General features: G+C 38.5%; 1 protein-coding gene and 1 pseudogene across 1 annotated transcript in view; both read left to right on the plus strand.

Annotated features, from left to right (window-relative positions):
- Nucleotides 1–18,293, plus strand: part of CCDC148 (coiled-coil domain containing 148) — a 290,895-nt gene that overhangs the window by 176,630 nt on the left and 95,972 nt on the right. The window lies entirely within an intron of this gene.
- Nucleotides 12,163–12,243, plus strand: LOC114006224 (uncharacterized; annotated as a pseudogene).

Below are 18,293 nucleotides of genomic sequence, written 5' to 3' on the forward strand. Positions count from 1 at the left end.
CACTTTACATTGATATTTACCTTGAGGAATCTAGGCTCCCTTCCCCATTCTTCCAGCCCTGAAAATCTAGAGCTCCTTCTACAAAGGCTCCAGGGCAAAGGCAGGCTCGAACTGGTGCAGCCTCTCCAAACCCATGTTTCCTCTATGATCTTTCAAAGCACTGTATCACCTCCCCCGTTTGGTGAATGCCCAATACTCACCCTTCCTTTTCTCACAAAAGAATTGGTGATTTAGGGTAACTATCCAAATTTCCAGAAGGAAATACTCACTTGTCACATTAATTTCTTACTATCTTGCTAACTCTTTAAGAGTTTGTTAATCTTATTATAGTTCTGGTATCTTTTAGCTGAAATGCTTAGCACCAGAAGTGTTTCAGGTTTCAGATTTCCTTGGATTTTAAAATATTTGCCTACCCATGGTAAAATTTCTTGGGAAAGAGACTCAAGTCTAAACATAAAATTCATGTATGCTTCATATGCTCCTTATACACATAGCCTTAAGCCTTGAGGTATTTTTTTAAAAGTTTTAAATTTCAATTATGATTTTCTGGTATATATATAAAATCTATGTACATCTTAGAGGGTGAGAGGGGATTTTTTAAAGGCATATATACAGTGTACAATAATCAAATCAAGGATACAGCTATATTCATCTTCCTAAAGGCAATTTTATAGTGTTTTTATATTGAGTGTTTTGACTGTGAACCTGTCTATTAATAACAGGCATAGAATTTCCTACTTGTAGCATCATGTCAGTGTTTGACGTTTTAATTTTGAAGTCTTTCAGATTTTGGTTTTGTAGATAGGGATGCTCAACTTGTGTTAATTCAATTTTTTTTTTTTTACTTTTTTTTGGTTGTTCAGAAGTTTGGTGAGAATTATCTAACCTGTCATTATTGGTTTTATTTTCAAATAAATGTAATTTTTAAAAAGCGAGTCAATTAGAAAATATATTAATATGCACAGATTATCTGTGGCTCTGGTTATGAGGGAATACTCTCATGACTGAAATTGGTCAAAGCTGGTGTAGTTCTGGATAGGACCAGAGGTGCTAGTCAGATCAACTTGATCCATGTCTCATCTAGAGCACTGGTGAACTTGTTAACATCGAACAAGTTACTTAACTTCCTCCAAACTCTGTTTCTTTGTATATAAAAATATATAAAATAAGAAAACTTAACTCACCGCGATGTTGTGAGTATTAAAAGAGGTTGGATCAGCCAGTGCTGTGGTGGTTAAGGTGGCTGGATCCAACATTGGCACACTGGTCACGTGCACTCATGTCCCAAATCCTGAGAGAAGAATAGAGGAAAAAGGGAACCAGCAGTTGGCGTAGTGGCTATGTCACTGGACTCCCACGTGCGTCGGTTTGCGTCCCGGACCCGGTGGCTTAGAACTCACGCGGGCGCGTGTGCATGCGTGCCCAAGATCCCGAGAGGAGAATAGAGGAGAAGGGATTGCGGTGTGACCATCCCCCCTGGGGGGTGATTTCTCGCTTTCTGTCTCTATGTCTCTCTGTCTGTCTGGTGAGCGCATGCGCCCTATAGTGAAAACCTCTCAAAACAAACAAACAAACAAACAAAAGAATAGAGGAAAAAGAACTGCAGCATGGCTCTCTCTCCTGGGGAGTGCTTTCTCACTTTCTCTCTCTCTGTCTCTCTGTGCATCTCTCCAGCAAGCACACACACCCTATAGGAGAAATGAATGAATGAATAAAAGAGGCCATATGTGTAAATCACATGACACAGTTCCTGGCATCTACTTATTATTTTCCTTATTTGTTAGTTATAGAGAAAAATGGTAATACTATATTTAGATTAATCATTTTTCTCCCTGATTATGACATTAGACTAATTTGGAACATTTTCAGTAGGTATAAACAGTAAGTATCAGGAATAATCATCATTACCTCAAATAAATGTAGTTTAAAACATCTTTTTTATTTTTTTTTTTGGAGAGATTTTTAAAACAGAGCACCTGTGCTCTCCAGAAATACAGAGAGAGACAGAGAGATAGAAAGTGAGAAATCACCCCTCAGGGGGATGGCCACGCCACAATCCCTTCTCCTCCATTCTCCTCTTGGGATCCACACACACACCCGCCCTTGGTGTGAGTTAAGCCACTGGGTCCAGGACTTGAACTGCGGCTGACTACATGAGAGTTCAGCAACATAGCCATTACGCTGCTGGTCCCAAAGATTCTTTACATCTATGAAAATGGGTACACCCACTTGTGCTGTGTGTTCATTTGCCCTGTACGACTATCTGCAGTAAATAGCCCTGGGAATATTCTTCCATAATGATATATTCTCAATACATCTGTAATATTAATTAGAAACCATATTTTGATTTAAGATATATCTGTTCTAATTAGCTCTGACAATTTTTAAAAATAATTATTTCATTTAACTTTATTTATTTATTTACTTATTTTAATTTGACCAGAGAGGGCAAGTGAAAAATTTAGCCACCAGGTCCAGGACTCAAACTGCAATCAGTCATATGGGAGTTCAGTGCCCTTAACTGGTCCAGTTTTTGTTTCTTTTTTTTTTTTTTTGAGAGATTTTCGCTATAGGGTGCATGCTCTCGCCTGACAGATGGAGAGAGACATAGAGACAGAAAGCGAGAAATCATCCTCCAGGGGGGATGGTCATGCCGCAATCCCTTCTCCTCCATTCTTCTCTTGGGATTTAGGGCATGCACGCACACGCACCCGTTGTGAGTTTTAAGCCACCGGGTCCGGGACGCGAACTGCGGTCGACTACGTGGGAGCCCAGTGACATAGCCATTACGCTAACTGCTGGTTCCCCGGTTTTTGTTTCTTAAGAGAGTGTCTTCAGTTCTAGCTTCTGTCCTGACACTATCTGTGTGGACTTCAACAAATCACTTAATATTCCCAGGACTCAATTTTTTCAACTGTCAAAGAAGAGAATTAGACTGAATCATCTCCAGTTTTAAAACTATGATTTATGGGACCAGCAGTTAGTGTAATGGCTATGTCACTGGACTCCCACGTAGTCGACCGCGATTCGAGTCCCGGACCCGGTGGCTTAAACTCATGCCCGGCGTGTGTGCTTGCGTGCCCAAGATCCTGAGATTTCTTGGGAGAGATTTCTCTCTTTCTGTCTCTCTGTCTCTCTTTGTCTGTCTGGCGAGTGCCCTATAGCAAAAACCCTCTCCAAAAAAGGAAAAAATAAATAAAAACAACTATGATTTACATGTAAAATACAGTTTTAGTATCTCTGTAGAGGACTTGCAACTTTGAGTAAATTTCTAATATTAGCTGAGCAATCTGGAATTTATATTTATAGGCTGATAATCAGCATAAGACATCATACTTTTTCTAATTGTCATATTAACAAAGCATACATACTCTAGAACAGATGTGTGACATTTAAAATAATGGGGCTTAGTCTGACCCAAGAGGCCTTTTCAAAGACTGTTTTAGCACTATAATTATCTGTGTATAAATGACCATATTAGATGTCTTCCTAGTTCACAATATTTCAAATGATTAAAAATAAAGTCCTCAGGACCAGCAGTTGCCGTAATGGCTATGTCGCTGGACTCCCATGTGGTCGACCACAGTTCGAGTCCTGGACCCAGCGGCTTAAACTCATGCCAGGCACGTGTGTGTGTGTGTGTGTGTGTGTGTGTGTGTGCCCAAGATCCCGAGAGGAGAATAGAGGAGAAGGGATTGTGGCGTGCCCCCCCCACCCCCCTGGTGGGTGATATCTCACTTTCTCTCTCTCTCTCTGTCTCTCTCTGTCTTTCTGGTGAGCACATGTACCCTATAACAAAAATAAATAAATAAATAAATAAATAAATAAATAAATAAATAAAAATAAATTTAAAATAAAAAACCAAACAACTTTCCAGAAAGAAAAAGAAAAGAAAAGTTCTCTTCATTGATAATGGGAATGTCATTTGTGTGTCTAAGTGGAGTATCAGCTCACCTAATATGGTACTTCATGTGTAGTCTTAGAGCTGACTCAGAGGTATAATGAAGAGGCTTTGAAAGCAAACCCAGTAAACTTTTAGTGCCTTATCCTGACATGATAAGACTCTTAAAAACCTTCACATAATATAAAGAATTTACAATTAATATTATAATTTTACATGTTAATACTTTTATTTAATTAATTTTTTGTTTGTTTTTGTGAGCAGGAACTGTCCATTTTCAATTTTAAAAAAGGCAATAAAGAGAGCCACAGAAATACTAGTAAAGAATAAACTATTGAAATATAGAAAAGGTCATTTTTTACTTAAAAATACTTTGACTTATTAGAACACGGTAGGAGGTTAGCATTTTTCAGTGACTGCTTATTTTTGGAAGGCTTGGAGATGACCTTTACCCACCCTCTGAGGAGCTCACCAATGTCATTGCTGTTGTCTCGGAGCATCTTTACAGACATGAAGTGCCTCCTCTGGTCTGAATCAGGTATATAGAATAATTCTTTCCTTCCAAGTTTAGCTGCTGCATTTCTTGGTCACAATTTCCTATTCCAACAAATGCATGTGATTGAAATTCTTGTTCAGAACAATCATCATGCTCCATTTTTTTTTTCTTCCATCCTCAGGAGGAGGGCAAAAAAAACCCTTTATCCATTTCCATATGACTTCTGTGCAACTTCCGTTTCATCACCCAGCTCTTTTAAATAATCTCACATATTAGTGAGTTGTTTAGGTGGAGGCCACTCACCAACTGTCAGTCATTGTCTTCCACAAGCCAAATGGTCTTTTGAGAAATTACACTTTTTTTGTTTGTTTTTAGTTTGCTATAGGGACGTGTATGAATCAGAGAGAGAAAGAGAGAGGGAAAGTGAGAAATCACCCTCAGGGGGAGGGCCACTCTGCAATTCCTTCTCCTCCATTGTTCTCTTGGAACTTTGAGCATCCATTTATACATACTCAGCATGTTTTTCATGCTGCTGGGGCCAAAACTTGAACCACACAGTCAGCCATTTGGGATCTAGCTGCCTTAACCACTATATAACTAGCTGGCCCAATTAGGCATTATTAAAAACAAACAAACAAATGAAAATTTAAAAAAAGAAGAGAGGGGCCAGAAGGTGGCTTGGTGGTTAAGGTGCTAGACACTCCCACATGGCCAACAATGGGTTGAGTCCCAGTCCTGGTGTCTTGCTTTCTCACTTTCCCTCTCTCTCTGTGTCTCTCTGGTCAAATTAAAGTAAATGAATGAATAAATAAAATTAAATAATTATTTTTTTTTTAAAAAGAAAGCCTGTTAGAAATCTATAGGTATGGTGTAATTTTTTCATTTTAAAGTGAACAGATGCTTGGGCCACATACTTTGGATGGATACTGACAAGAGCCACTGATGATGTACCTAGGTGATTCTGTCTGGGACTTCCATTGTGGGGGGAGTGCTCACCACAATATATACTTTTTCAGAGTCATCATGACTATTTCCACTTTTCTAAAGAAGTAATAATTTCTCTGGAGATTTTTTTCCAATTTAAATTTTCACCATCAAGAATCTTTTACAAAATACTTGGAATAAATATAACCAACTGCAACTCTGACTTCCAGCTGTCACCAAAGGTCTCCAAAGAATATACTTTGATTATAAAACCAGATTGACAGGATTCAAGGAAAAAAAGAAACTCTAAAAAGCCACAAAACTGTTAGGACCCTTTGTTCATAAATTCCCTAGTATGAAGTCGCAGAGAAGTGTTAATATCAAAAAGTTCTTTCTTTCTTTTTGTGAGAAAGAAGAAACCTAATTACTACCTAGAAGCAAATAGCATAGCTCCCACTAGTGCATCCATTCAGATGCTCTGAATGGAAACTTCTTATATCATCTAAATCTAAACAATATAGCAATCAAAATTTAGTTATCTTCCTTAATTTTGCAAAATACTTGGCATATATGTTTCTGTCATCAAAGCTATTATTGAAAAAAAGACAAATTATTATCCCTAAACCACAAATAAGGACATCGAGTCACAGAAAATTGACCTGTCAAGAGTGACGTAGTTCACTGGCATTTGATTGGGACTAGAATTCATTCTGGAGGTCCTTCAGCATGCCATCTCCTAAAGACTACAAGATCACTTGTGGGAGAGTGGGAACAAAGGGGAAATGCCACTCAGAGACAAACCAGGAGTGTTTTGTCTTCCTCTTTCCTCTTCTCTGTGTTTCTTTCCCTCCAATACTCATGCCAAGGCAAAGCTGCCCTTGTTTGTTCCTAATACATCATGTGGCCAACCTACCTACAAATTTGTATAACTGTAAATCCATTTGACTCCATTGACTTTCTTCTTTTTTCCTGAAATCCTCACACTCTTGTTTCTGAGATTCTTCTGTCTAGTTTTCTTCTAGTTGTGGCCACTTGTCAGACTCACTTGGATTACAGCAGTAGTCTTCAACTTGATTCTCCCAGCACCAACCTTGCCATTCTAAATCCACCTTCCAAATAGCAAGTATAGTCTACCTGAAACAAACCATCTGATTATGTGACTTTCCTGCCTAAAACATATTGTTGACCCTTGGTATGATCATCACTTCCTCAGATACAATGCCCAGATTTGTAAAAAATAAAGCTATCTCAGATGAGATCCATAGAAAATATACTCATAACTCAAAAATAAAATCAATATTATACCCTAACAACAATGAAATAAAAATTAGACAAATGAATGTAAAACTAGTATGTGGGGCCATTAGGTGGTGTGATGGTTAGGGTGCTGGACTCCCACATGGCCGACCACAGTCTCAGGTCCCAGACCTGGTGGCTTGAAAATCACACTGGATACCTGTGAGCACATGCCCAAAATTGCAAGAGGAGAATGGAGGGGAAGGGATTGTATTGTGGCCAAAAAAAGGTTATTTCTCACTTTCTCTCTCTCTCTGGTGAGCACACATATCTTATGACAACAATCTAAAAATAAATAAATAAGATGTATTTCAGTATGTAATTGTTTAGGTGTGACACCACCAGAAGACACATAGTCAGGTCTTGTACCTTTGTGTAGAATCACAGTGACTGTGACAGCTGCAGGTACAGATGGATCCAGGTATTTGTATTTTTGACTCAAATCCTTGAGCTGTACTGCTATCTGTTATGTAATTTTCTAAAATGGAAATTTTCAGGAATATAGTATATAACACTATTTTAAAAAATCTGTTTCTTCCGTGTATGTGTTTGTGTATGTGTGTGTGTGTGTGGTGGGCGAGGGGGCATCTGAAACAGGATTTTCACACTGAAATCTGTATCAACCAACCCTGGTGTAATCCTGGCATCCTTAGGGAAGTCCCAGCACATCAGTATAGGACCTTTCCCACGTGGGCAGTTGCGCTGCTATTGTGCCACTGCCTGGATCATGTAACAGCATCTTTTTGTATTTTAATACAAACACGAATCATTTGGATAGCTCCTCAAACTGCAGATTCTGGAGTGGAGCCTAGGATTATGCATTTCTAGCAAGCTCCCAGGTGATGCCTATGCTGCTGGTCCAAGGACTGCACTTTGACTAGCCAGAGCCCAGACGAGGGGAACTCCATTTATTTCCAAATGCTAATGACATCTAGGGACATCCCAGTAAATTCTTTTTGTTTTCCTTTTGGACTGATTTTGCTATAGGGCACATGCACTTGCTGGAGAGAGAGAGAGAGACAGAGAAAGTCAGAGAGGCAGCAGGTGGGAAACCACTCTCTGGGAGGATGGCCACACCACAATCCCTTCTCCTCCATTCTCCTCCTGGAATCTTGGGCATGCACACACACACACCTGGCATGAGTTTGAAACCACCGGTTCTGGGTCACAAAACATGGTTGGCCAAGTGGGAGTCCAGTGATGTAACCATTATGCCAGATGTGGGCCCCATTTCAGTAAAATCTTGAAGTCCCATGCAAGACTTTATAAATTCTAGTTTCTAAAGCATAAGGTCATCTCTGTATAGGAGTAACTATTATCCTGGAATATAGCCATGGATCAGTAATCTTGGGTTCTGAGCCCAAAGGAAGATCATGGAGCTGTCCAAAAAACCACTTTCCCCTTCTCTGAGGAGTAAGTAGCTGAGATTGGAATCCTTTCCAGGGGATATGTAATGTTTTTCAGGGGTACAGTGCAACAAGGAAGATCCTGCCCAAACTAAATTGAGCCTATAATCTTGGATCATGTGCCTATTCAGATATTAGGTGCCTGGAACAGAAACAGGAGAGGTGGGACCAGCAGTTGTCGTAATGACTATGTCGCTGGACTCCCATGTAGTTAACCACAGTTCAAGTCCCAGACCTGGTGACTTAAACTCACTCCAGGTGCGTGTATGTGCGTGCCCAAGATCCAGAGAGAAGAATGAAGGAAAAGGGATTGCCGCATGGCCATTCCTCCGAGGGTGTGATTTCTCGCTTTCTGTCTCTCTGTCTTTCTGTTGAGTGCACGAGCCCTATTGCAAAAACACTCTTAAAAAAAAAAAAAAAAAAAAAAAAAAGAAAGAAAGAAAGAAAAGAAACAGGAGAGGTAAGAGTGAAGAGATGGCTTGGTGTCCAAGTTCTTCAAATAAGGAAGGAATGAGCATGACTCATTCTGTGAGAAGCCCAGAACCGCTGTGGCACAGAAAGACTGGAGAGGATGCAGGGCTGGCTAAGCAGTTGCAGATATAGTGGGTACAAAGTAGGGATGGCGGGTCCTCCCCTTGGGTCTGCTAAGGAAGAGACAAATGTCCGTCAGACACACACTTGTTAGTATCTTCTGCGGGAAGCCCTATAAACGCATGGGGAACACGTTATAGCAGGAGGTTGTGAGTATGACGAGGCAATAAAATTCGTACAAAAATGCTGACATGGCCTCATTTGTTGTCACAGCTAGATGTCTGAGGATGCGAGGGTTACAGTGTTGCTACCGAGCAGCCTTAGATGCCTCTTCCAATGTTCTTTCCTTCATAGCACACCTATTATCACCATAACAGACCCGGCTAGCCCGTCTTCACCCCCGTCCGGCGTGACACTTCCTAGAGCAAGTCTGTGTGACTCCTACTAAAATTATCTTCCTGATCTTTGCAAAATGCTCATCTGGAATCAAATTTGTGGTGCAGGAAGGAAACCTTTTCTTTACCCTTTTTCATAGCCCTTTTCACTTTTCACATTCTCCAGCCTCTTCCAGAATCATGATCTCACATTAGAAGAAAAATGAATTCATCTCTCCTGACTCCAAGGATTCCATTTTGATTTTTTTTCCCACTGAACAAAAATAATTGTTTACTTTTGGGATACAATACAATGTTTTGATGTAGTATGTATGGTGGAAAAATTAAAACAAGCTAAATAACATCCATCACCTTAGATACTATACTTATCACCAGGCTTCAATTTAGGGGACAGATTTTTAATATTGAAGAGATGCATTCTGGATTTCATAGTTTCATGCTTTCCAGTGAATGCGCAGAAACGTGGGGCGTTGGTAGGCTTGATCCAGGCCAGCTCTTCTGGAGCCCTGACTGGCTACTCCAGAAAGATAGATGCCCTCCCCCATTAGACTTGTATTCAGCTGCCTCAGCTGTCTCAGCTGCTGCGAGGAGCTACTGTGCCTCCTCCATGGCGTAGTAGTACTCCTGCTGCAGGGAGGGGATTCTGCAGGGTTTTTGTTGTTGTTGAAGTTTTTTTTGGTTTGTTTTTGTTTGTTTGTTTTGTTTTTGCTATAGGGCGCATGCGCTTGCCAGAAAGACAGAGAGAGACAGAGAGAGAGAAATCACCCCCTAGGGGGTATGGGACGGCCATGCTGCAATCCCGTCTCCTCCAATTCTCCTCTCGGGATCTTGGGCATGCATGCACACGCACCAGGCATGAGTTTGAGCCACCGGGTCCAGGACTCGAACTGCAGTCGACTACATGGGAGTTCAGTGGCATAGCCATTATGATGCTAACTGCTGGTCCCTGGGGAGGGGATTCTGTAGTTTTATCAGGTCTAAGTCTGCCCAACTCGAGTGAGTTTGCTACCTGATGTATGGTTAGGGCCTTCTAGAGCATTCTTTTCTTTTCTTATCTATGTCAAAGATAAGAATTACCAAAGAATTGGCAGTAGTTGTGTACTTTTTCTTTTTGACTTTTATTCAGGGATAGTTTATTTCTTTCCTCCAAGTGTTATCCTCCACCTTCCATAAAGCACACATAGAGTGGTATTACCAAAGCCTTCCCCTCCATCAAGACCAGCTTGCACTTCGTACCGACGTGTTGGTCTCCACCAGTAGCACGTGCTCTCCCTGTCCCTGAGATTGTTGCAAGATTATCCCTAAGTCTGCAATTGAGCTACAGCTTCTGGTGCTTTCCCCAGAAACTCCCGCTATAAATCTTCTCATAAAAACCTTTTGAAATTTACTTATGAAAACCTCTTGGAATGCTGTCTTTAAACCTGACAAAAGATTTCCATGTCTTCTCAGAGCTCCTTGGTCCTGCTATAAATGACTGAACATCAGCCCTGCCTTTTGGACTTAGATTAGAGGAGAAGAAATGGCAAAGAAAGACCAAATAAAATAAAAAGTGACTTCATATTACTTAATTTATAGGCAGGCAAAGAAGTTGTGAGATGCTTCGTATTTGCAGAGTGAAGTAATGAAAGGACTAGAGAAATAAGAGCAATTTACTTTTGTGAAAAAACTAGTAAGTTTGGTTTTAGGGCAGGTTGTTTAAATGACTTTATCTGACTTCAGTAAAATACAAATTGCAAGGTACTCACATAGTGGTGAATTATGATCTGAGGGATTTAGAAGAGAACAAATAACATTCTCAATGTAGCTTATTAATACTAAAGATCTGCTTCATTAATTCCTTTAATTGGTAAAAGTGAAGATGATGATGATTATTCTGAAAGATCAATTTCAGGAAGGCAATCTGTTGTAAACGTTTATAATAGTTTATTATTATAAATGCTAAGCAATTATTGGTATGATTTTCTCTTATACTTTTTTTTTACCTGAAATCAAGTTCAACGTACATCATTCATTTTACTCAGAAGCTGTTTCCCCTGCATTCATCTATGAACCCTGTAAATATTGATGGGAACTCAAGAACTATCCCCTAATAGGATACACATATGTGGCTTCTGTCTACAATGTATCAGTTTTTGAATGTACTAAAAATATCCCCAACAGTTCCTGTAGATATAATCAACGTATATGTGTAATGTGCGCGTGCCAGATTTCTCTGCCAAAAACAGTGGAGTTATATTTGTATTGTCATCGAGAAACTTGAAATATCTATCCTTCTAAATCCACTAGCTTTCTTGCATTTTGTAATAAATGGAGAAGTGATATCTGTGGTCAGAAATGATAACAACTCAAACCTTTACACAATCTCAGGTTTACCTGTGAATTGTTTTCTATGTGGACATTTCTTAGGGCTCTGCTTTACCTGGGCCTCCTGAGTATAGTTTTAGTGGCTAGAGTTATCAGAATCAAGGACTCTGTTTCTCAAACAAAATAAAGCAATCCTCTTCTTTGCTATTTACTTTTATTCTAAATGGCACGAAGATCATCGTCACTCCTGCCTTCTCTCCAGCCCTGGTGTGAGCCATTGTACAGTGGAATACCCTTCTGTCAGAGTCCACACATAGGCAAGCAACTTAGTTACTTTTTGTCTTATTCCCAGGAGTCTGTCTCACAGAATGCATAAGCAAAATGAAACAATGCAAATTTATGAATTACTTTAGTGATGTATAAAAGTTAAATATTAATGCTTAGCAAGTTGGTATTAATATTTTATTGCTTTTCCATAAATATGAAATACTATATTCACATATCTCTTTATGATTTTAATCAAGGAAACTTACAAGAAGTCCTCATGGGAAGAAGTTAATGAGAAATTCATATTCAAAAAAATTTTTTTTTCTTTTTTTGGAGAGATTTTTGGGCGCATGCACTCGCCAGAGAGGCAGAGAGACAGAAAGTGAGAAATCACCCTCTAGGGGATAGCCATGTTGCAATCCCCTCTCCTTCATTCTCCTCTCGGGATTTTGGGCATGCACGCACATGCACCTGGCATCAGTTTTAAGCCTCACGGTACGAGACTTGAACCATGGTTGAGTACATGGGAATCCAGTGATGTAACCTTTATACCATCTGCTGGTCTACATATTCAAAAGTTTTTTGTGCCAAAATAAACTCATACTTTAATCCTCATCTTAAGTTTTAAAAATCCTGCATGTTAAGACTATACTTTCAGGGATCATTTCTATAGTCTGTTACTAGAGAAAATTCTCTGATCGTGTAGTGCAAGACCTGAATAGACCCATAACACACCATGAGATTGAATCAGTAATAAATAACCTCCAAACAAAGAAAAGCCCAGGTCTGGATGCCTTCACTTCTGAATTCTACAAAACTTTTAAGGAAGAGTTAGCTACTATTCTACTCAAATTATTTCTAAAGATCCAAAAAGATGGGAACCTTCCAAATTAATTTTATGCAGCCTCCATTATCCTCATTCCCAAAACAGAGAAGGACATGACAAAAAAGGAAAACTATAGACCAATATCACTGATGAATATAGATGCAAAAATCCTCAACAAGATACTTGCAAATTGTATCCAACAACATATAGCAAAGATTATTCATCACGACCAGGTAGGCTTTATCCCAGGGATTCAAGGGTAATTCAACATACACAAGACCATAAATATAATACACCATAGTAATAGAAGGAAAAATAAAAACCGTATGATTATTTCAACTGATGCAGACAAAGCATTTGATAAAATACAACATCCTTTCATGATTAAGATTCTCAGTAAGATTGGTATAGAAGGGCCATTTCTCAACATAATAAAAGCCATCATAAAAAACCTATAACTAACATTATACTGAAAGGTGAAAAGCTAAAAGCTTTTCTGCTAAAAACTGGTACTAGACAAGGCTGCCCACTTTCTCCACTGCTTTTCAGTGTAGTGCTGGAAGTCTTAGCCAATGTAATCAGAAAAGAGAATAATATAAAAAGCATTCGAATAGGCAAAGAGTTGAAAATATCTCTATTTGCAGATGACATGATGGTATACTTAGAAGACCCAAAGGTTTCCATGAAAAAACTTCTTAAAGTAATAAATGAATACAGGAAAGGGGTAGGATACAAAATCAACATCCAAAAATCCATGGCATTTCTGTATATGAACAACAAGTTGTACGAAGTAGAGCTGAAGAAAGGAATCCCTTTCACCATAGCCACAAAATGTATAAGATACCTAGGGATAAATCTAACTAAGGAAATCAAAGACCTTTACAAAGAAAACTATGAAAATCCTTAAAAATATATATTGAAAATGACATTAAAAAGTGGAAGGACATCCTATGTTCCTAGATTAGAAGAATTAACATAATCAATATGGTAATTCTACCCAAATTAATATACATATTTAATGCAATTCCAATACCAGAGACATTCTTCACAGATCTAGAAAAGACAATCATAGAATTTGTTTGGAATCATAAAATACCTCATATTGCATTTTACTAAGTGAAAGAAGCCAAACCCAAAGACTACATACTGTATAATTCCTATTATATTACATTCAGAAAAAGGTAAAACTATAGGTACAGAAAACAAGGGTAAAGCCACTGTACTCTCAATATAGGACTAACCAGTCTGAGAGAAAAGGTAAATTAGGGGCATTTTTTGTTGTTCTAGTTAAAGATGAATTTTTAAAATATTAATATGAAGAGAGTCAGATTCTTTCAGACACAAGTGAAAAGCTCTAATCTTTCTTTTTTCCTGTTAGTACCTTGTTATAAACTTGTTTCCCTATATAGTGCTAATACTATAAGATATCCACTAGTGGGGTATGAGCTGAGGATAGTTATAAAAAACTGAATAACACATTCCTTTCCCTTAAAGAGCTCCATTGTCTGATAAGGGAGGAAAGTTTAAAATAGATAATATTAATTCACTGTGGTTAATTTTATAACTACATGTCATGGTAAAACCAGTATGAAATGATTATCTTGTCTCATCTTGGCATGGGAAGACTTTAGGAAGAGGTGCTTGAACTGAGTCTGGCAAAGTGAGTAACAATTTGCCATTAAAACAAGAGGTAGAAAGATGTAGTAAGGCATTCTAGAAGTGGAAATCACTATTCAGAGCTATGGGGGGAATGAAGACAGCATGACATACTTGGAGAACTGCATGTAGTTTGATATAGGCAGAACATAGGTTGTGTGTGATAAGAAGAATGGAAGCCTTGGCATATCATGCTAAGAGTTGCAGTTTTATCTAGTAGAGACCTAAAAAATTGATAGCCCGAGTATTAAATTCAGACTTCTAATGTTTATTTCCAAAAATTAATTTCAACATTAAAATTCTGAAAATTATGAATAAGAATCAAGATTTCCAGGTTCTGTTGAAAAATTAGAGCATCTGGAGACCTGGAACCTATATTCATTTCTGTGTGGCAATACCTGGTTGGAGTTAGAAGCAGCTGCTCCCTTTAGGTGCCTCTAGATGGAGTATGTGCCGCTCCATCTGGGTACAGACTGCGCTACACATTGTCTTATACCTGTCTCCTGTTACTCAGGTTTGGTACCTTCCTGGCCCCTGCAGATATTTGAGTTTGTGCCTCTGCTGGAGATTGTGTAAGCACTGAAAAGGCCTGAACAGAGGAATAATATTATCAGATTTTTCATTATAAAAGGATTAGCCAACATGAATGTGGGAGATTGGATTGACATGAAACAAATCTTAAATTTGGAGAGCCTAGTTGGAAATAATTGTTTATCTAAAAAGAGGTGATGAAAGTTTAACTGAATTTAGTAGCTTTGGGAGCTAGAGGTGAGATAACAGAGTCTCGATATATTAAGGAGGGTTTAGTGATGGCTCTGAAGTGTAATAGAGAGAAAGGAGTTCAAGATAGTCCCTGGCGGGATAAGCAGTTGGCACAATGGTTATGTCACTGGACTCCCACATAGTCGACTGCAGTTCGAGTCCTGGACCTGGTGGTTTAAACTCATGCTGGGCGTGTGTGTGTGCCCAAGATACCAAGAGGAGAAAGTAGGAGAGGGGATTGTGGCGTGGCCAAGCCCCCTGGAGGGTGATTTCTTGCTTTCTGTCTCTCTGTCTCTCTTTCTGGCGAGTGCACATGCCCCATAGCAAAAACTTCTCAAAAATAAAAATATATATATGGTTCCTGGTTTAGGCAACTGATAATGTATGATGCTATCAACCTCTACAGGGAATTACAGGTTCTGAGGGAAGGCCAGTGATAGTATTGTGAATGTGTTGCTTTTAGAGGTCTGATGGCTACACAAAAGGCAGTTGGATATATGAATCTGGAGCCATGGATTTGAGAGCTATGAGCATATTCATGGTACCAGAGGCCCAGTTGGTTAAGGGGAAAGGAAAAAAAAAAAAAAAAAACCATAGGAAAAGCATAAAGTACATAAAGGAAGTGAGTTCAGCTAGTCAATAGAGATGCTCAATTTGTGTGATCAGTTCTGGCATGTTACTAACTCTTTAAAATATCCCTTTATTTAATTATAAGGTACAGATGTTTTCCTATATATTTCACAGAATATTCTTTAATTTAAATACTAAGGGCAATATTATTTAAGGATTAGAGCCTCTACCTATGCAACACATGAGGTGTATTGATACAAGGCATAGAGGAATCGCACACAGAAAAAAGGAATCTCGGGGATCAGCAGGTGCTGTGGTGGCTAAGGTGCTGGACACTCCCATATGGCTGACCACGGTTCGAATCCTGTACCTGGTGGCTTGCTTTCTCACTTTCTCTCTCTCTCTTTCTGGTCAAATTAAAATAAATGAATAAATAAATAAAACTAAATTAATAAATCTTAAAAAAAGTCATAACTTTTCTTACTTCTATGAAGAGATAAACTAATTTTATTTTATTTCTTCTTTTTTTTTGGAGAGGTTTTTGTTTTGTTTTGCTTTGTTTTTTGCTATAGGGTGCATGTGCTTGCCAGACAGACAGAGACAGAGAGATAGAAAGCAAGAAATCACCCCCCAGGGGGGATGGCCACGCCGCAATCCCTTCTCCTCCATTCTCCTCTTGGGATCTTGGGCACACACGCACACGCGCCTGGTGTCAGTTTAAGCCACCGGGTCCGGGACTCGAACCGTGGTCGACCACGTGGGAGTCCAGCGACATAGCCATTACACTAACTGCTGGTCCTGAGATAAACTAATTTTAAATGTAAAAGAAAAAAACAACCCAAGACATTTACACATAATGGTGTACAGCATTTACAGTCATTTATTAGGTTGTCAGAAAAGTTATGATGCATTTTTGCATAAAAAAACATAGAGCAAATATGTTCTATGTCATGACTTTTCCGACAGCCCAATACATTAGCTCTGTTATGACAGATAGCATCTTTTCTAGCTAAGAGTAATTATCTGTAAGCAGGAAATGTTTGATAGAACATAGACTTGAAAGACCATTTTCAAATTTCTGAATCTTTTAGCCTAAGTAGCAATTAGATTCACACCATCATGCTTTATATGTTCTATTTAATACATTTTTATGGATTAGGACAGAGTTATCTCCTTGACTGAATAGTATGGAATTTTATGTGAGGGGTCATAGTTATTCCTCTGAGAAACATATGCAGAATAAGTAATTAGAAGATTGGGGAAGTTGTTGGAATGTATTAAATGAGCTTCAGTGGAGTTGTCATTTAGAAGTAAAGCTGGCTAAATCTTGAGCATAAAATAAATAAATTCAAAGTAGTGCACATTGTTTTAGTGTCTATCTACCCAGAACATTCATTTCAGAGGTTTACTGAGACTTTATGGAACAGGGTAAGAGTCCTCATTTCCACAAACATATTGTAATATCAGTATAGCATCCCACCTCTTTCTCAGTACCTATTTGAAAAAAACTTCAAGATGACAGGATTTATCATCTTGTGACTGCTCAGAGAACTGATGTATGTAACTTCCAGTAGCACTTTTGATAACTTGGGTGAGGCTCCTGTGTGTGTGTGTGTGTGTGTGTGTGTGTGTGTGTGTGTGTAATGGCCCCTTAGTTTTGCATTTTACCCTTTATCTGCTCCCCTTCCTTTTTCTATTTTGAAATTTTACTTCTCTTCTCTTCTCTTCTCTTCTCTTCTCTTCTCTTCTCTTCTCTTCTCTTCTCTTCTCTTCTCTTCTCTTCTCTTCTCTCCTCTCCTCTCCTCTCCTCTCCTCTCCTCTCCTCTCTTCTCTCCTCTCTTTCTTTTCTCCTCCTCCCCCTCCTCCTCCTTCTTCCCTCGCTTGTTCTGATTGCTCTTTCTAGAGGAAGGCATTCAGGCAATACACATCTATCAACATGCACTATATCTAGTTTGAAATATTTATTGCTGAATAACATCTCAAGTGGATGGGGCTCTGCTGATGGTAATGGAAGTCATTTTCTTTTATGATTTTTCCCAGTTAATCTTGTGATCTCTGATTGACTTCCCTTTTGGTCCCCTGTACAGGTAATATGTAATGATTTTCCCATGTGAAGAGATTAAAAGTACTGCCAAGTTCTTGAATTTATCTGTTGTTGATTCTGTGCTCTATCTAGAAAGAACTGAGGTGAGAAGGAAAAGGGGTATTCTCATTTAAGGCTCCCTGTTTGGATCCTATATGTTAGGAAATCCATTAATTGATCCCTTTCTATCATACTCTATAATCACTTTTCTTAATTTTTGTTTTCAACAGTAATCCCCATTTCATGTCTTCAGAACGGTTTTATTCTCATTATACAAAGAAAGCATTTGAGTGTTATGATCTATGAGGAGTTCTCTTGAGGTTCTGTTCATTAAAACAGTGGCTCTAAGGGAAATATCAGAGCTTTTGAGGTGTATGGTTATGCTAACATAAATCTGTGAATTTAAGAATAGTTTGCTTAAATAGTGATTGTAAATACTAGAGCTTATTTACATTATATAACACACATTTCTCACCTTCTCCCTCACGATATCATAATCCCCTAATTACAGGAAAGGATTTTCAATAACTCCTTTTCTTCTCTGTAATCCATTTCACTTGCATAATGAGGCAAATGTCCTGTTAGGTAAATGTGCTAGGTATTTTATTTTTAACCATAGCCAAGATGAGAAAGCTTGAAATTGCAGAATCCTAAGGGAGTTTGCTTCTGGGGTTCCATGGTTTCATGGAAGATACCCAGTATTGAAATTGAATTTAGGGTTCAACAGAAGTAGACTTGACTTTCTTAAGAAATGTTTGTGAGACTACAGATACCCTTAAGAATGAGTTTTTTTGAGTATCTCCTATGAATTTACCACTGCAGTAGATTTTAAGAATTTCAAAAAATATATATAAATATTTTTTAATATATTTATTT

This window comes from Tupaia chinensis, unplaced genomic scaffold (genome assembly GCF_000334495.1).
Source record: "Tupaia chinensis unplaced genomic scaffold, TupChi_1.0 Scaffold146346_2, whole genome shotgun sequence".
Lineage (NCBI taxonomy): Eukaryota > Metazoa > Chordata > Mammalia > Scandentia > Tupaiidae > Tupaia > Tupaia belangeri.